Here is a 21,029-nt window from a genome sequence, read left to right as displayed (position 1 = left end):
TTTATTTATTTATTTATTTATTTATTTATTTAATATGCTGAACTGAGTAGCTCAGACTGTAGAGCGCTGGCCTTCTGAGTCCAACTTGACAGGTTCGATCCTGGCTCATTCCTGTGGTATTTCAAGCAGTGGCGGTTCATGACATTTTACTCTGGCAGGGCTGTGTTGCCATCTATTTCCCCTCCCCAATCGGTCCAGTTTTCACTGACCAACACCACGATACTTTTATATGAATAATAATAACAATAATCCGATGACACCGGCTGAATATAAATCTGCTTTCACTACATTAATTAATTAATTAATTAGGTACACTACAATGACATTTATGAACACACAGTAATGAACAGGCTAACAGCTAATGCAATTCCGACTATTATAGCACTGCATTGTTTCGCTGATCACATTCACAACTGATAATAACAACATTCTTGAAAACAAATAAACAGTGCACTCCCTAACTTCTATCTCCTTGCTCAAATTTCAAAGCGTGGCCACGTATTTAACAATTTGACCACCTTACAAATAGTGCCGTCACGTTACGGTTATGTTTTGAATCTTTATTTTAGCTTCTTTATAGAAGTGAATTGATTAAATAGTCAGTGTAATGGAATTCATTGTTTTGTAAAATGTTTTGGAATGAACCTCTAACAACAATTAATATAAGACGTGGGGAAAAAAGCCTAGGTACATTTTAAAGTGTAATCATCTACAGAGTGAAATAACGTTAAATGTTTCGAAAAGGCGGCGGAGTGGCGCCCGAAAATCCTTCATGCACGAACCGCCACTGATTTCAAGGTGCTCAAATACGTCAGCCTCGTGTTGGTAGATTTACTGGCACATAAAAGAACTCGTGCAGGACAAATTCCTGTACATCGGCGTCTCCAAAAACCATAAAAATGTAGTTAGCGGTACATAAAACAAATAACTTTATCATTATATTATTTTTATAATTTCAATACGGGAACATATCCAGTTTCTGTTGTAATATAAAATGAAATGAAAAAGAAATGAAAAAAGCAAATTTAAGTAGTAACAGTACCTAAACATTTTCAATTATCCGGTTCGTGTTCACAAAAGTATGCTACAAATTTGTCTCTGATCACATCAGCAGTGGTAACACTTCTATTTTCGCCTAGTGAACCAAATCTGGTGGGTGCACCACTGGTTTCCGATTGCGACTGTTGATGTAATACTGTCACAGCTTGTTGTTCACCTTCTTTATCGACGACAATATTATGCAGCAAGCATATACACTTAACAATCGCATCGACGAAATCGGGCTCAACCTCAATACATTTCTGCAGTATTCGCCACTTGGTGCTGATAATACCAAATGCACACTCTATAACTTGTCGTGCTTTGCAAAGACGTCTATTAAAAACTCCTTGTGATGGCGCTAGTTGTGATGCTGGAAATGGTCTCATCAAGTACGTTTTCAGTGGATACGCTTCATCCGCCAAAAGAACATGTGGAACTTTAATATTCGTTCCAGGAAGTGGAGCAAGCTGTTGATTGCGTAGCTCACCTCTTTCAAGTTCCATAAAGTTTGGAATTGGAAAAAATACCACCGTCACTCTCTTTACCGTATGCGCCCACGTCAATAGTAATGAATTTGTAATCGGGCCCAGCAACGCCTTGTAACACAATGGAGAAGTACTGTTTGTAATTTCTGTACATGCTGCCGGCAATTATTTGGATTTCGTATGCGGACGTGTTTCCCATCGATGCAGCCAACACAATTCGGGAATTTCCACTTACTCCAAAACCGTTCCACCGTGGATTTCAGTTGGTCATCTGTAGGGGGGAATGGCATATGTGCAGCAACTAACTGTTCCCAAATCACCTTCCATGTTTCTAGAACTATTCTGCCCACCGTTACATCTGAGATTCTAAATGAATAACCCAACGTCTTGAATGAAGATCCTGTTGCCAAGTACCTGTAACAAAAAATAAATAAATATACTTTATATAAAAATATAACAACATATTTACCTGATTAATAATTTATTTTTTCTGTAAAAATTAAGGCCACATACCCTTCTCTTACATCTAACCAGACTAAGATAAGGCTACCTAAATTTATAGAAACTATAACAAAATTATTCATAGTTATTATACCATTGAAATAGTGTATACATAATTAGTAGTAAATAACTAACATACATAGGATAAAACATACAAATTAATGCAGTTATTGGTGTTTGTAGTTCTTGTCTTATGGCAATCCCTGAATGGGAAAAGCATATTGTTTGTTATCAACGAGTAAAAATAAATAAATAAATAAATAAATAAATAAATAAATGGTCCATTTAAATAGACGGAGGTTGCCCAGTTGTACTTCCCATGAAAACATTACTCATCACTATTCCATTTAAACCTGTTCTACTATAAAAATAGTGATTACATGTCGATAATAGAAAATAATCAAGAATTGAATGAAAATTGTATTTATCTGTTTATTAGCGCATTGACCAAAAATGGTCCTGTTTCTCTTTGTTTTAGTGGCAGAGGTAAAGAAGAAATGGAAGGGGCTCCGTGATACATTTCGGCGAGAGTACAGAAAGGCCTACAAGTCTGGAGATGAAGTACCGGAAGATCGTTCCTCTTCTTGGCCGTTCTTCAATCAAATGTTGTTCCTGCGCGATATACTGGAACAAAGAGATCTCAAAGGAAACATTGTATCTCCACAACAAGTGGCTTCGCCTGGGAAAAATGACACCCTCAAAGATGTAAACGATTTTGCTTCACCGTCTCTTGAAGAAGAAGACGATCAAACACCTACTTCACAAGAAACAAACGCAAGTGGAATTGATCCAGAGCAGCGTAGCTTATCTGCTGAACAACCAAAACCGGGGCCTTCAACAGCCAACATCAAACAGCGGAAGCGCAGGAAAACGAATTATAAGAAACTTGATGACAACGACGAGAATTTCCTTGAAATAGACAGAGCGAAATTACAGTTACTTGTTGAAAGTAAAGCCGTTAAGGACGACAGCGATTACCAATTTTTGATAAGCCTCCTTCCATATATGAAGAAGGTTCCTGAGAATCGCAAATTCACTGTGAGAAATAAACTCCAGCAAGTTTTTATAGATGAGGATGAATTACGTAACACTTCTCTGCACACACCATCCCCGTCGTCCTGGACCATTGAACCAATACCCGAAACAAGCTCACCCAACGACACTCTCCAAGCGGGATCCGGCTCCGTAGATGTGGGCTTGCGACAATTGTTTGGCAACTTTTCCGGTGAATTATAACAGACTTTGTGTTAAAAGTGTTTAAAGTGATATGTGTTGTGGAGGTACAACAAACTAAAAACAGAGTATGATTGAAAACAACAGAGACTTTTCAAATTATATTTAAAGGTTTCATATTTCTGTTTAACCCTTTTTACTTTTTTCTTATAGATTGTGTGCTTTTTCTCTCGTTTTTGTATGTTACACTGATAAATTAAATTGCATACTTAATTCGATATTTGATTCTTTAATAAATATAAATAAAAAATAAAAAGCAAAAATAAATATAAAATAAATATCAACACTTTTTAATAACAATTCATATCACTTACCTTAGAGTCACAGTTAAACGTTCCTGAGGTGTTATTGTCTCCCTGAAGTTTGACGTTTTGGCTATTTTGGGCTCTATTGCATTCAAAATATAGTGAAACGTTTCTGGACGCATCCGATAATAATCAAAGAACTTCTGGGGGTCTTTGTCCAAATCATTGTGCAGATGATGGAATTCTCCCATTGGCTTCCTTTTAGCTAGTATTGGGTTTACCCAGCACCGATGTCTTCTTTTGCGATTTTTCCTCCGACGCCTCGTCAGGTAGGGACTCTCCAGAATGTAAACTAAATCATCATCATCCATCTCACAGACTATTTAATACGTTTAATAACTTGACAAACGGAAACACACACAGACCTGTACGGAGTACAGATGCCAACTGTCAGCCGCGCGTAGTCGCCTCTAGTGGACGACCCCAGTCACGTGTAGTCGCTTGATCAAAATCGCCTGTAATCGCCTGTAGTCGCCTCATCACGTAATCGCGCGTAGTCGCTTCCAGTGGACGAGCGGTAAGCGATTAAGAAAGGAAGAATCAGGCGGAAAATTTTGAAGTATAGTTTGCCCAAGTAACATAACCAAGGATGCGTCCGTTGGAAGAGATGCATCTGATTTTCATTGTTCAGACTTCAATTCTTGTTCAATAAATGAAAACGACGTAAATGTATTCCACTTAATTTCGATCTGGGAGGGAACAGTACGAAACATGATAAAATGTGTGGAACGGAAGAAGATCATGCAGACACCAAGGGTCCAGGTTTCCAAGGCTACAGTTCCATAAGGAACAACGCACAAATGCGTGATTTAACAGGTGTGAACTTCAACGTCTTTGCCTTGCTGCTTGCTTTATTACCGAACTGTAACGTTTCGAAATTATGTAAAGAAACCCGATTATTGATTTTCCTAGTGAAAATGAAAACTGGACTGTCCTCTTCTGCTTTGGGAGTGCTAGTTGGTGTTCACAGGACAACAATTTCACGTATTTTTACGACCGTGCTTATGCAACTGGCACTGCGTACGAAACATTTCATATTCTGGCCTAGTAAGGAAAGTGTTCAAGAAAAAAAGCCTCCAGCATTTAAGATAAATTACGGTAATTGGCGATTTAGGGTTAAACAGCCTCCCCAAGTAGATCAGAGAGTGTATTTCTATTCTCAATACAAGGGTTGCTACACTGCAAAAGTTTTAATTGCAATCACTTCAGTGGTATGATCGCCTTTAAGTCTTAATGTATCCGGGAGATAGTGGGTTCGAATCCCACTGTCGACAGCATTGAAGATGGTTTTCCGTGGTTTCCCATTTTCACACCAGGCAAATGCTGTGGCTGTACCTTAATCAAGGCGACGGCCGCTTCCTTCCAACTCCTAGGCTTCTCCTATCCCACCGTCGCCATAAGACCTATCTGTGTCGGTGCGACGTAAAGCCACTAGCAAAAAAAAACTTAATGTTACGGTGAAAGAACTAGGGACTTAGACTGAGCGTGTAGTTAACTCCGATGATAATGGCAGAGAAAAGGAGATCAAGTAAACGCAATTGTTATGTTATCGGATGTTCCAATACTTACGCAAATACGGGAAGTGAAGTACAATTTTATTGTTTTCCAAAACGAGCGATAGAAGTGGACCGAAGGAGGCGATGGATACAAGCGGTTAACCGAACGAAGTAAGCAGGCCTACACATACATACTGCACATGTTTGCAATAAGTTCAATTGATCCGATTTAATTAAATTTTGGTTTTCATTTTTAGGACTGATGGATCACTTTGGCAACCTAGGACTTACTCGAGAATATGTAGTGGAAACAGAAGATCTGGACACCCACTAAATCCAGCCTATGTTCCGACAATATTTCTGGATCAATACAAGGAGAGGAATGTGTCGCCGGGACCCAGCTTACAGCGCTTTCACAGACAACTCAAGCGATTAAAAAAGGAAGAATAAGACGGAAAAGTTTCAAGTACAGTTTGCCCAAGTAACATAACCAAGAACGCATCCGTGGGAACAGATGCATCTGATTTTCATTGTTCAGACTTCATGTTTTCTTGTTCAATGAATGAAAACGACGTAAATACACAAGCATGTATTCCACCTAATTTCGATCTGGGAGGGGACATTACGAAACATGATAAAATGTGTGGAACGGAAGACATCAAGGGTCCAGGTTTCTAAGGCTACAGTTCCATAAGGAACAATACATAAATGCGTGATTTAACAGGTGTGAACTGCAACGTCTTTGCCTTGCTGCTTGCGTTATTACCAAACTGTAACGTTTCGAAATTATGTAAATTGATTTTCCTACTGAAAATGAAAACCGGACTGTCCTATTCTTCTTTGAGAGTACCATTCGGTGTTCACAGGACAATAATTTCAAGTATTTTTACGACCATGTTTATTCAACTGGCACTGCGTACGAAATATTTCATATTCTGGCCTAGTAAGGAAAGTGTTCAAGAAACAATGCCTCCAGCATTTAAGAGAAATTACGGTAATTGTCGAGTCATTATTGATTGCACGGAATTTAGGGTTGAATAGCTTCCCCAAGTAGATCAGTGTGTATTTCTATTCTCAATACAAGGGTTACTACCCTGCAAAAGTTTTAATTGCAATCACGCCTGGTGGTATGATCGCCTTTAAATCTAAATGTTACGGTGGAAGAGCTAACGACTCAGTCATAACAACTTACAGTGGTTGATTAACTTTCCTTCAACCTGGCGATGAGGTCATGGCTGATAAAGGATTTTTTGGCATCAAAACTAAAATATCTGGCCGCGGTGTCGTAATCGTGACACCACCGTTCTTACATGACGGGAGATTAACAGCTGAGGGAGTTGAGAGTACTTATAATATTGCGAGTGTAAGTAGAAAGGTGTATATTCAAAGAATCAAAATATACAATATATTACAGAAATTTTCAACAGAACTTTTTCCACATGTGCAAATGTGTTGCGAGTTAACGAATTTGCAACCTCCAGTAATTGAAGAATAGTTTGAGAATTATTCTATCATCAGCTTGTTTTATATATTTTTGTTTACATCTGTTCAGTGTTCAACAAGCATGAATTGACAAATAAATACTTAATTATTATTAGGAATACCGCTAATTTTTGGCAAGTAATTATTGAAATAGTACTTTGTCATTTTAGTGAGACATTCCTCGACATACTTATTGTCCTGATAAATAGGTATTGTCAACTGTTGTGCTTTGCTATATACCCAGTACATATAGATCACATTTTCCCAAGCCAGTTACGTACATCAGTATTTGTATTTATGTGTAATATGTAATTATGACTTGTCTTTAACTGTGTGTAATTTTGCTCGTCAAAGTAAAGATAACGTACTCGCACGTTTCCTGACTCATCTACTATTGGTTTATCTTTACAGGAAGATGGACACTTAACTTCTAAAACTCTGTTAGCTACATTTCCTTTGAGAGCTATGCCATCTGGAGGTCCACAAATCCAAGGTTGTTTCTTTTGGATTATTAACCCACATTGAATAGCACGAACACCAAATGAACTTCCATAGCATTCTATTGCTTCATTTTCCATTTCACTTCCGTAAGAAAGAGTGTTCAAAGCAGCTCCCCCAATTGGAGATTCAGTTACAAAAGCGAGAGCTAAAATATCAAAGTTATGTCGCCTAGTTTTGATCCGATGTGCTTTCGTGCTAGTAGATATTCTTATCTTCCTTTCTTGAAATCATCGAGGGCTTCCTGATTGAGGTAGTGTCCAGGGAGATTTTAATTATAGCCTATGATCTGTATCACCCTGCACTTTGCCGGTAAAATACAATCGTCACTCACAGTGTGAAGGGTGTATTTGTCTGGCAAGCGCACGTCGTTTGAGACTTGTAAATGTAATAGCTGTGTCACAATTTCCTCGCATTCTTCTCTCTCCACATCGTTCACTAGCCTGTCTATCAATGAGGTGACTACGGCCCTGCACGATTGTTCGATTTCAGTACTCGCTTCTGCTCGAAGCATTTTACGAAGACTGCAAGGGATGTGTTTTACAATATCCTCAGTTAATTCGAAGGGCGGAAGAGATGTCTCCAAAGACTTTTTACGCGTTTGCCTTTTCTGTATTTTTCTGTTGATGATGTTTTCGGGCTCGGTTTTTCCCATTGTTGCGGACGATCTGTTTTGGAGACAACACTTTCATTATTTATATAATACACTACCGCAGCTACGTGTTTGCAAGTTCCTCTGGCACTGGCAGGACAGGAACATTCGCTGATAGAGACCAAAGACATGGTAGAGACATTACGATTCTGTTCAACCTGAACACAAAATAAAAGTGCGTACAACTTAGCAAACAAGCATAAAGTAATCCTTACTAAATAAACTTTATAAATTGTCACCAAACTAACTCAAGTTTCACGATGTAAGGCGGCAAAGTGACAGACGTTTGTCAGGTGACTTTTCCTGTGATATGTCCGAAACCATTCGAAATTAACTCTTCAATGCCGTTCACGTGGCCACTGACAACAAGGTTTCTTCCTTTATTGCATGATGATTCATTTAGATCCCCGAATTGAATCGCTTTAAACCCGCAACTTGTTTGAATGTCACACATGTTGAACCGAGACTCACGCACTACACCTCACCTCTTGTTTCAGAACGCGCCACTATGTAGCGCTAGTAGTAAATAGCATTTCGATCTATCTGCACTGTGCCTATATACAGTGGGTAAAATAAGTATTATACATATGCAGTTTCAAACGATACACAAACGGGAATTAATGGTAAGCGATTTATAGTGTCACTACATATGCACTATATTTTGACGTAATTGTGACGTACGGTGGTTTATGACGAAGTATTGTTTAACGGCACACAAGAAAGGTTTTCATACAGTTAGATCAAAGTCATGGATGCTTTGTAAACGTCGCCGATTGACGACTCGAAAACAAGTCATTAATCGAGTATTTCAGTTTAACAATGAGTATTAGTACCTGGAACTACAGGTGTACAGGAATGGGACGTCGATCGTGTGAGCTGAAGACAGTTATGGCAAGAGAGACTTAGTTACCAAAACATTGCTAAAAAACTAAACCTCTCACATATTACTGTCCAGTATGTTGCGTGCGAACAAATACAAACGAACAAAATCTATGCCGAATGTACGAAGATGTGGATATCCTAGAGCTCTTTTTTTTTTCTATTGGCTTTACGTCGCACCGACACAGATATGTCTTATGGTGACGATGGGACAGGAAAGGGCTAGGAGTGGGAAGGAAGCGGCCGTGGCCTTAATTAAGGTACAGCCCCAGCATTTGCCTGGTGTGAAAATGGGAAACCACGGAAAACCATGCTCCCGACAGTGGGATTCGAACCTACTATCTCCCGAATACTGGATACTGGCCGCACTTAAGCGACTGCAGCTATCGAGCTCGGTCCTAGAGCTCTAACGGTTCGACAGTCGCGATATGTAGTACAAGAAGCGCACAAGAACTCGGGCGTGAGCACCCGAATGCTTGCTGAAGACGTCGGAACAGGCAAAGAAGTAACACCTCAAACCATAAGGAATTACATTCACGAAGCTGGCTTAAAAGGCAGAATGGCAAGAAAGAAACCATTCATTAATCAGGGCAATAGGGTGAAAAGACTGGAGTTTGCTCGCGCATATCTCTACAAACCCATGGAATACTGGGAGAAAAAAGGTTGTATTCTCGGATAAGGGCAAGTTTAACCTTTTTAGATCTGATGGGCGAAGGTATGTGCGACGTAAATCTAATCAAGAATTTGACCCTAAGAAAATTGTAGGCCTACCAACTGTCAACTGTTACGGTGGGGTGGGAGAACTGGTTGTTGTTGAGGGTAATGTGACTGCCACAGCGTATGTGAACATACTCCGTGATAACTTGCCGGCCAGTGCTGCGAAATTAAATCTTGACGACTCGTTTGTTTTTCAATAAGACAACGATCCCAAGCATACGGCTCGTATAACTGAAGAATGGCTGCTGTATAATGTTTGAGAGCAACTTCCAACGCCTCCACAATCCCCAGACCTCAATCCCATAGAAAATGTGGGCATTATTGGAGCGGAGTGCAAGGAAACGGACATGCTCGTTAAAAGATTTAATTGATCGTCTGAAGGAGGAATGGTCGAAAATTGATGCCGAAACCACATCAGACCTTGTAAGCTCCATGTCACGAATGCTTCAAGCAGTTATAAATGCCCAGAGAATGCGTACGAAGTACTGATTGTCGAACTGTGTGTGACTGAGGACAGTGTTTCAACATGTCCGCCTCTGTGGTGTAGTGGTTAGTGTGATTAGCTGCCACCTCCAGAGCCCGGGTTCGATTTCCGGCTCTGCCACGAAATTTGAAAAGTGGTACGAGGTCTGGAACGGGGTCCACTCAGCCTGGAGAGGTCAACTGAGTAGAGGTGGGTTCGATTCCCACCTCTGCCATCCTGGAAGTGGATTTCCGTGGTTTCCCACTTCTCCTCCAGGCAAATGCCGGGATTGTACCTAACTCAAGGCCATGACCGCTTCTTTCCCTCTTCCTTGTCTATCCCTTCCAATTTTCACATCCCCCCGCAAGGCCCCTGTTCAGCATAGCAAGTGAGGCCGCCTGGGCGAGGTACTGGTCATCCTCACCAGTTGTATCCCCCGACCCAGAGTCTGAAGCTCCAGGACACTGCCCTTGAGGCGTTAGAGGTGGGATCCCTCGTTGAGTCCGAGGGAAAAACCAACCCTGGAGGGTAAGCAGATTAAGAAGAAGATGATGAATATTACTTTTACGACAGAAAATTATATTCGTTTTGTTTTGTTGTAAATATTGCATAATTTCTATCCGTCGGTGGTTCTTCACGCTTCATTAAGAAAAGTAATTCATGTACTAGGGCATGAAGTATTTCTTTCTATGTGTAAAAGTACTTATTTTACCCACTGTAATTTCTTTGTTGTTGTTGTTTTTTTTTCGGGGCGTCGACCTAGAAAGATCTTTTACACCTAATCCACTGTAGTTAAGCCATCCGTGTCGCCAAAACTACCATCGACTTCAGAATCTCAAGGAGCATTTTGCTCAGAATGATGCCATTCGTCTCTTACGAGAAGTGGAAGATAAATGGGTTTTATTATTCTTAACCTCGGCACTAACTGGGATATAGTGGTTCGCCCTACTTCCAGCCGCCTTTGTCCCCAGGAGTTGACCTCATATTCATTGTTAGTGTAGGTTGAGTGAACCCCAGGGCCGTGTGTCGTCCAGAGATGGAAATCTCGAATATAACATTTTTCAACTCTCAGACGGAGAATCGAACCCACGTCCTTTCGGATAAACCGAGCACGCCTTTACCGCCTCGGCTAGGCAGCCCCTCTCAACTGTCCCCAAACCGTAGTCTTTTGAAACATGAACTTGGTTTAAAAAGCTCAAGGGATGAAACTTTCGACTCAGTGTTAGGAACATTTAATACCGAGCGAGTTGGCCATACATTCAGGGGCGCGCAGCTGTGAGCTTGCATTCAAGAGATAGCGGGTTCGAACTCTACTGTCAGCAGTCCTCAATATGATTTTCCGTGGTTTCCCATTTTCACACCAGGTAAATGCTGCGTCTGTACCTTAATTAAGGCCACGGTCACTTCCAACTCCTAGCCCTTTCCTAATCCATCGTCGCCATAAGACCTACCTGTGTCAGTGCAATGTAAAACATATTGTAAAAAAATGAATAATGTTTTTTCTGGATTTTTTGGGTTATTCATACACTCGCCGGCAGAAAAACGAAACACTATTTCAGACAAAATTTAATGTTGGTCCATTTGAAACCTTGTATAAATGAAATGTTATGACATTAGAACAATATGGTAATATATGGTGAGTTAATAAACAATACTGATCGTGACAGTCACAAGACCAGTACTGCCGTTTCCCGCTTTTTTGAGAAAAGAATAACCACAAAGGTTAATAGGGATGTATTGAAACACTACCGATAGATGTCTCACGTGTAGTACCCGGTATGCGCTTGTCGATCGTCATTTGTTTGTATGTGTTTTTAATGGAAGTTACCTAGTTAAATGCTGAAATTAAAGATTTAATATATCGTTACGACAACAAAGATGACAAGAAAATTGTGATGCCTGACTATTGCTGTGTCCCAATGTCCCAAAATCAAGGTCGACCGTATTCATACCACCAATTTCCTAAGCAAGATGCTTTCCGTAAAAAGTGGTTGCACGCGATTCGTGGGCAGGACCTACGAATTAAAAATATGACTCTTAATATCAAAGTCTGCACGAAACATTTTACAGTTGAAGATTTATGTCATTACTGAAACTGGTAAGTAAACTAATTAGTACTAATTAAGAAATAATTTTATAATAAGGTAGTACATTCTAAAATGTTAATATGACCTATTTCAATAATTTTAGGAGAAAGACAAAGATTTAAGGAGAACGCTGTACCTTCGATATTGTCATGGTATGGCACCGGTACCTTGCAAAATAACTCCGAGAGCAAGAAGATATAGCAGTAGAAAAACAGCCATAACACCGTGTGCGGTACGGTACCCTGAATCACACAGTGACCTATAATTTGACATTGGAGCACCATCATTTTCAGACTTCCTGAACATTACATCCAAATTTGAAATTTTTATACCGGTATTTGTCTTATGATCCGAAACAATATCCTGAAACTCGTGCGCTACACGGAAATGAAGTTCAGTCGTACTGGATGTAGCCCCAGGCACTGCTGTCACACCAATGTCGTGCCTTATGTACGCCTATAACCGGCAAAGAAAAGAAAAAAATACCGTATTAGGAATGTTTTCAAAATGCTATTTGTACTTTAAAAATTCAATCTTAACAAAACGCTAAAATAAGGAGTTGCTGCATTTATTCCTTACTGGTACCTTTCAATCAACTCTTGCATTTTTCCGGATATTTTTTTCGCCCCTTTTCTTCAATTCTGCTTCCAAATCCGCAATCGTCATTGCTCCTATACCATTTCCCGTCTTGTTGAAAACATTAGCAGAATATGGTAACTCCATTTTAATGCATTTAAAGCAAACGTTTCGTTTCGATGATCGCAAATGTAGGAATACTCCATGTAAGTCTCATGAAAAACAATCGAGCAGCGGAAAGCGCATACCGGGTAATACCATTACGCTGCCTAGCGGACAAGTTTTGCGTGATACATCCCTATTGCTGTCAATTCTCATGCCGCTCATTTTTGTGGTCATTACGGCTTGTCTACAACAGTTAGTCTCGCTTCTAAGTCAAATCATAATGGTTCTTTGACCTGAAAACGCAGCAAGGGCCGTAGCATTAGTGGAGGGTGTGATTAGAATACGCTATGTAGCAGACGTTATAGGCACGTCTTGTTCCAACGTGTACAGAACTCTTAAAAGGTACAGAGAAGACAAGATCTACACCAGGGGGTCCGGTTCTGGTCGTAGGAGAAGCACTGCCGAGCGCGATGGTCGCTTTATCGTAATGCAAGTTCTTCGCGATCGACACACACAACAACTGTGGAAGCCAGAAATCGTTTGCAGCAAGTACAGGGCACGAAACATTTGCGAAAGGACAGTAAGAAGGAGGATTTAAAGTCCAGGTGGCCCGCCATAGGACCTATGCTTACACGTGAGCACAGCACCTCTTGGATGCACTTCGCCAACGCCCATCGAAACTGGATTGTGGTGCAGTGGAGCTCGGTGCTGTTCACGGATGAATTCAGAATCTGTTTGAGGGCACCGGATGGAGGAGGTTCGGGGAATGTTACTCACCCTGTACTTTGTCTGCAAGGACACCGTTCAATGGAGGCTCTGTGATGCTCACGACTGGGATCTACCACTGATGCGCGCACGGAGGTTGTGTTGATCGAAGATGGAAATCTGACAGCTTACCGATACATCGAGGGGATTTAGTGGATCACGTGGTGCCTTTTGTACGTGTCATCGGCGAGAACGTTATCCTTATGCATGATAATGCTCGCCCACACGTTACCGCTGTGTGTACCTGGATGAAGTCGGAATCGAGCGGATGGTGTAGCCTGCTCGTAGTCTGCTCTAAACTCGATGGAACATGTCTGGGATATGCTTAGGAGACGTGCTAGAATCCGTTCCCCTGAAATGAAATGGCGTATGGCTTTTAGTGCCGGCAGTGTCCGAGGACAAGTTCGGCTCGCCAGATGCAGGTCTTTTGATTTGACTCCCATAGGCGACCTGCGCGTCGTGATGAGGATGAAATGATGAAGACGACACATACACCCAGCCCCCGGGCCAGCGAAATTAACCAATTAAGGTTAAAATTCCCGACCCTGCCGGGAATCGAAACTGGGACCCCTGTGACCAAAGGCCAGCACGCTAACCATTTAGCCATGGAGCCGGACATCCGTTCCCCTGACACACTGGCTCAACTTCGGGTTGAGCTCCAGGTAGAATGGGAACTCATACCACACGAGAACATTTGAAATTGCATCCTGAGGATGGTTGATCGAATCACAGCTGTCACTGCGGCTATACGTGACTGAAGCAATGGACATGTGTTGAAAACATGTGGACATATGGGGTGCATTCAAAACTGTGCAGAGCTCCAAATTTCGACAATTTCAAAATCATGTTGGTGGATTGTTGTTATTTTCACGATCAACAATCTTTATCAATTATTACGCTGATGCTTCTCAAATGGGCTAATTAACTTATGATACATTGCCATACTGTTGTAATGTCATAATATTTGATTTTGAGCATGTTTCAAATGGACTAACATTAAATTTTGTCTGAAATACGTAGTGTAAGTATCCAATTGTCCTCTTTTTTAAAACATGTACCCTATTTAAAAGGCGTACATAGACTATATGTCCGCCTCTGTGGTGTAGTGGTTAGCGTGATTAGCTGCCACCCCCGGAGGCCCGGGTTCGATTCCCGGCTCTGCCACAAAATTTGTTAAGTGGTACGAGGGCTGGAACGGGGTCCACTCGGCCTCGGGAGGTCAACTGAGTAGAGGTGGGTTCGATTCCCACCTCAGCCATCCTGGAAGTGGTATTCCGTGGTTTCTCCTCTAGGCGAATGCCGGGATGGTACCTAACTTAAGGCCACGGCCGCTTCCTTCCCTCTTCCTTCCCTATCCCTTCCAATCTTCCCATCCCTCCACAAGGCCCCTGTTCAGAATAGCAGGTGAGGCCGCCTGGGCGAGGTACTGATCATCCTCCCCAGTTGTATCCCCCTACCCAGAGTCTGAAGCTCCAGGACACTGCCCTTGAGGCGATAGAGGTGGGATCCCTCGCTGTGTCCGAGGGAAAAGCCCGACCCTGGAGGGTAAACAGATGATGATGATGATGAGGACATAGACTATATTTATTTTAGGACAAGGAATAAAACATTCAATCCACTGTTATTTAGCCTTTTGTGACCGTGTAGTTTACATTCATTTTCCTTTAGATGACTCGTTTTTTAACATTGCCGCTGTAGCGCCGGAAAGAAAAGTGTTTAACACTGAACTCCGTGAACTAAGTGACACCTTTCAGTGTAGTGGACTACAATAGGGACCACAGCGTGCAAGGGGGGATGGATTTTGGGTGTTCATTTTTTTCTATTTAGTAAATCTGGTAAAACAGATAGAGAGGAAGTGAGAGGATAAACGCTGAGTTAGGAATGAACTCTGTGGATGAAGCTGTACATACAAATCTCGGTAGTGGGGCCATGTGAGACGAATGTAGGAGAATGGGTTACTTAGGAGAATAATGGACTTGACCGTGGAGGGTAAGAGAAGCAGAGGGAGACCAAGGCGACCCTGGTTAGACAGAAGTAAGAGGTTCATAGGAAGAGTAATTAGGGTTTGGAATAATTTTCACCGGGCGAGTTGGCCGTGCGCCGGCCCCGTGGTGTAGGGGTAGCGTGCCTGCCTCTTACCTGGAGGCCCCGGTTTCGATTCCCGGCCAGGTCAGTGATTTTTACCTTGACCTGAGGGCTGACGGTGAGATAGCGGCCCCGGTCTCGAAAGCCAAGAATAACGGCCGAGAGGATTCGTCGTGCTGACAACACGACACCTCGCAATCTGCAGACCTTCGGGCTGAGCAGCGGTCGCTTGGTAGGCCAAGGCCCTTCAGGGGTTGTAGTGCCATGGGGTTTGGTTTAGTTTGTATTTGGCCGTGAGGTTAGGGTCGCGCAGCTGTGAGTTTGCGTCCGGGAGATTGTGGATTCGAACCCCACTGTCAGCTGCCCTGAAGATGGTTTTCCGTCGTTTCTCATTTTCACACCACGCAAATGATACCGCTTTCTTCCCATTCCTAGGCCTTTCGTGTCCCATCGTCGCCATAAGACCTTTCTGTGTCGGTGCGACGTAAATCAAATAAAAATAAATTGTAAGGGAGGTATTTGATAAAATCCAACTTCTTTGACATTTTTTAAGAAAAGGCTTGGTAAACAATTGATAGGAAATCTTGTCTCCTGGTCGATAGCCCTAAATACAGATCAGTTGTAAATGTTTTGAGGCGTAGAACTAAACGGGACCACGGAGCCAGCTGCAAATAGGCAATAGTGGAAGCGCTTAGTTCATCACAGAGGCTTGCAGACTGAACACATACTTGTCTATAATGAGGATGTATGCTATTCTGATGCCTTTGCTGGCGGGACCTAGTGTTTACAGTGCACTGAGTCTTTTGGTATAGGCTAGAACAATTTTGTTACTTTCATTGATTTGTCTCTGTCTTACCCCTGGCCTTGACAAAATGAAAGTGACTGAGGTATGAGCGATGCTAGTAATGCCATTCCTTATGCAGCCAGTCCCTGCTATGAATGGTGTGAAAATGTTGCTCGTAGGGTCGGTTGGTGTATGCATATCAGTGGGCTTGGCAGATTGATATGTACTAGCAACTTCTGGCTCGATGAGGAAAGCAACGGGAAACTACCTCATTCCTCATTTCCCTAGTACGCCTTTTCAGTGATGCCTAGGCCATCTATGACAGCTGATGGTGGAGCTGTTGAGGATCCAACCAGCCTTAGGGCTGATGACTGAACATACATACATGTTATTCTGCTATTTGTTTTACGTCGTACCGACTCAGAGAGGCCTTATGGTTAGTGACCGTTGCCTTAATTAAGGTACATCCCCAGCTTTTGCCTGGTGTAAAAAGGGGAAATGATCTTCAGAGCTGGGGTTGAATCCCCACTGTCTCCCGAATACAAGCTAACAGCTACACATCTTCATCTCGCTCGGTGAAGATATAATTATGTGTGTTGTAAATCTGGCAATTTTGCCGCTATCACTTCCAAACTACGACGTTATATGAAAGAGAAAGCTAAAAATACGATAAACTGATTTTATGCCAGAAATGAGATGAACTTTAGGGTTAATAAACTATTTCATCACCGTATTAATGCAGGACTCTTATTGCTCTCCATAGTAGGATAATCTACTAGCTTCTGATTATGTAACTGACCTTATTGTGGACGGTCGCAGCAAGAACTGCTGTGCATTGTTTACACCTGGGTGCTGTGTCAGCTTGCTCTTGTGAATAGTACGGGAAGAATTTGCTTCGTTGCAAGCACTCACTGACTGTTGTGATGACATAAGATGTACCATGCATGAAATTATTAACAGTAGAGAGGTAGTGGTGGTGTTTATTGTTTTAAGAGGATGTACAACTTGGTAGCCCTCCTCTATTAACACTCATCAGAGAGAACAAAATTGAAGGGATCCGACACCTCGAAAAATGAAGATATCAGCTAAAGAAAGACAAGGGACGCGAAGGGCGCGAAAATGAAAGACTCCCTTGGCCTTGTATGCTCTAATACCGTGGGGATTGGAAAAGAACAAGAGTTAACCAGGGGAGATGAAAGTGAGGTACCTGGGACAAGTAGGCTGGAGCATTGCCAGCACTCAGCTAAGGGCCCCGTGTCGCCAGCCCACGCTCCCAAGTTAAGACCCCCTGGGGCCCCATTCAATTACCTCTTATGACAGCCAGGGGATACCGTGGATATATTTTACTGCCCCCCCCCCACCCACAGGGGGATAACAGAAAAGACCTGGATTCAGGAGACAACTGGGTTCATATTGCACTGTCAGTCGCCTTCGTCATAGTTTTCCATAGTTTTTAAATCAAAATTCTGGAATGGTACATTCCACGCCATTGGCTGACAATAGTTTAAGCCACCGACTACAGATACGACCGGAAAGAAGGGTCGCTTTATCTGTAGTATTATTACAAGATCTCCAGAATTTGTCTAGAGAAAATCTGACGTGAACCTCATCAGAGGAGTTAATGAGATGAAATTTATTACAAGTTATGATAGTAGGAAGGGCGAGTATGAAACACGGAATGAAAACAAACGTGCATAAATAATAATAATAATAATAATAATAATAATAATAATAATAATAATAATAATAATAATAATAATAATAATAATAATAATAATGTTATTTGCTTTACGTCCCACTAACTACTTTTTAAGGTCTTCGGAGACGCCGAGGTGCCGGTATTTAGTCCAGCAGGAGTTCTTTTACGTGCCAGTAAATCTACCGACACGGGGCTGTCGTATTTGAGCACCTTCAAATACCACCGGACTGAGCCAGGATCGAACCTGCCACGTTGGGGTGAGAATGCCAGCGCCTTAACCGTCTGAGCCACTCAGCCCGGCATAAATATTAAACAAGTCCTAAACAGTCAAATGTAGATATTCCGGAAAATGTCTCAGCGCGCTATTCTGATGAATTTACACAAACGAGTGCACGTATGTGCGATAAAATGAAAATGATAACACAAAAAAATTCTGGTTTTCCGTGGTTTCCCATTTTCACACCAGGCAAATGCTGGGGCTGTACCTTAATTAAGGCCACGGCCGCTTCCTTCCAACTCCTAGCCCTTCCCTGTCCCATCGTCGCCATAAGACCTATCTGTGTCGATGCGACGTAAAGCAACTAGCAAAAAAAAAAAAAAAAAAAAAAGTGGTGATTGACCGCTGTTAATTGATACGAGTTCCTGATATTCTTACGCCGGATTGGTCGTTGGAGCACTGAGCTAGTCATGTAAATTTGTTGGTTAGTTTTAGCAACATTTTACCAATAAAATGGTGCGTTTCTGTGCTTTTAGAACAGGTTTAAATGACGGCAGATCCTAAATGCTGCGTGACACTTTCCTAACATAATTTATAATTAATGTTTATAATAATTTCGAATTAATGTTTATAATAATTTAGAATTAATGTTAGGAAAGTGGCACGCAGCATTTAGGGTCATTTGCAGAATATGCCATCATTTAACCCTGTTCTAAAAGCACATAAATACACAATTTTATTGGTAAAATGTTACTAAAACTAACCAACAAATTTATATGACTAGTTCAGAGCTCCAACGAACAAACCAGCGCAAGAATATCAGGAACTTCCATCAATTTAAATAACTCAGTTTCTTCAGTCTGTCGAAACTTTTTAAAAAGTCAGGTATCTAAAATGGAATAAAATGTTCTTTTTCTCCATAAAGTTTCTCTACGGGGTGGGGTATGAAGTGAGATGAATCTTCGTAGCTAGTTTTTTACGACCGGATGCCCTTCCTGATGTCAACCTCATCAGAGGAGTAAATGAGATGAGGCTATCAGTGCAATAGTAGCCTAACCAAGAGTTTTGGTTGAAATACGATATCAGCCCATTATGGCCTAACTCAGTGTCTACAGTGGCCAAAGTTGTCTGCTGGCAACATTCACGATGTGGCAGTCCAACAACATATTTGTGCATCGGATTGCGATCACACTTTATCCAGAAATGTAGGCTAGGCCACTGTTGCGCTAATAATTAATGGTATGTGGCCTCCTAAGAGGCCTGTTGAAGGTCTTTCGAGCTGGCACCCTATAGGTGACCTACGGCGTCTATGAGGATGGGGCCCTACCTATGTTTATTCTAATTATGAGGACGTCACACACACAGCCCTCGTGTCATCGGAATTAACCAATGAAGGTTAAAATTCTCCACCCTGCCGGGAATCGAATCCGGGACCCTTTGGACCTAAGGCCAGCACGCTAACGATTTAGCCATGCAGCCTGACACTGTTGCGCTGATAGTCTCATCCGCTGCTGGCACATAGCCTACTTCTGTCGAATAGCACCAAAGGGTCTGCTGAAGGCTTAACGTCTCCATCCGACCAGCGAATCTTCATCAACAGTGCCATATGTCTTCACTTCATATGACCACTGCAGAGAGGGTTGGAACTGAATCTAGACTTTCGGCACGCAATCTAGTGATTAGAAATTGCACCCTCTCCTAACCCTGCTGCCAACATTCTTATGGTGAAAATTCTTCCCACCAATGGGGCTCAAACCGGCCAACTATGGTTACAGGCCATAGAGACTTGACGGATTAACAATCATGGCCACCAGGCGGGCTTCAGAGTAAATACGAAGTGGTGGTGGTGATTACTGTTTTAAGAGGAAGTACAACTAGGCAACCATCCTCTATATAACATTAATGAGAGAGAAAATGGAAGGGATCCGACATTTCGAAAAATGAAAGTATCGGCCAAAGGCCACGAAGAGCGGGAAAATGAAAGACTCCCTAGCCATCGGAAACCTTATAGCGTCGGGGTCGGAAAAGAACAAGAGTTGACCAAGGGAGGTCGGATAGGATAGATGAAAGTGAGAAGCCTGGCACAAGGAAGCGGAAGCAATGCCAGAACTCAGCTAAGGACCCCGTGGTCGCCAACCCACGCTCCCAAGTTCAGAGCCCCTGAGTCGCCTTCACGGCAGGTAGGGGGGATACCGTGGGTATTATTCTACCGCCCCCACCCACGAGGGATGTAAATACGAAGTATGAGACACATATTTTAAGTGTACAAAGGAGCTTGAATACTAATATAATGTCTTCTTTACTTTTACTTACGCTTTTGTCATTTTACCATAATATGACGTGAGATATAACCATTCATTTGAGTGTCTCACAGTTTTATTGAACATGCTTTAGGCACACAGAGCTGTAGCTTTGTCAATGAGTTCTGCTCAGATACAGCCATGACGTCGGCCCTATTAACGCAGTAATTATGTGTATGTTTAGTCATCAGCCCGAAGGCTGGTTGGATCCTCAACAGCTCCGCCATGAGCTGTCATAGATGGCCTAGGCATCACTGAAGAGGCATACTAGGGAAATGAGGAGTGAGGTAGTTTCCCGTTGCTTTCCTCACCGAGCCAGAAGTTGCTATTACATATCAGTCTGCCAAGCCCACTGAAATGCATGCACCAACCGACCCTATGATCAATACTTTCACACCATTCATAGCAGGGACTGGCTGCGTAAGGAATGGCATTACTAGCATCGCTCATACCTCAGTCACTCTCATTTTGTCAAAGCCAAGGATAAGACAGAGACAGATGAATGTAAGTAACAAAATTGCTCTAGCCTATACCAGAAGACTTAGTGCACTGTAAACACTGGGTCCCGCCAGCAAACACACGAACCACACTGTTTCCGAAGAACAACACCGAAGCAATCGACCTTTGTTGGAACAACATTTGGTCATCTTCCATGTACA

This window comes from Anabrus simplex, chromosome 4 (genome assembly GCF_040414725.1).
Source record: "Anabrus simplex isolate iqAnaSimp1 chromosome 4, ASM4041472v1, whole genome shotgun sequence".
Classification (NCBI taxonomy): Eukaryota; Metazoa; Arthropoda; class Insecta; order Orthoptera; family Tettigoniidae; genus Anabrus; species Anabrus simplex.
This window is presented reverse-complemented; position numbering follows the sequence as displayed.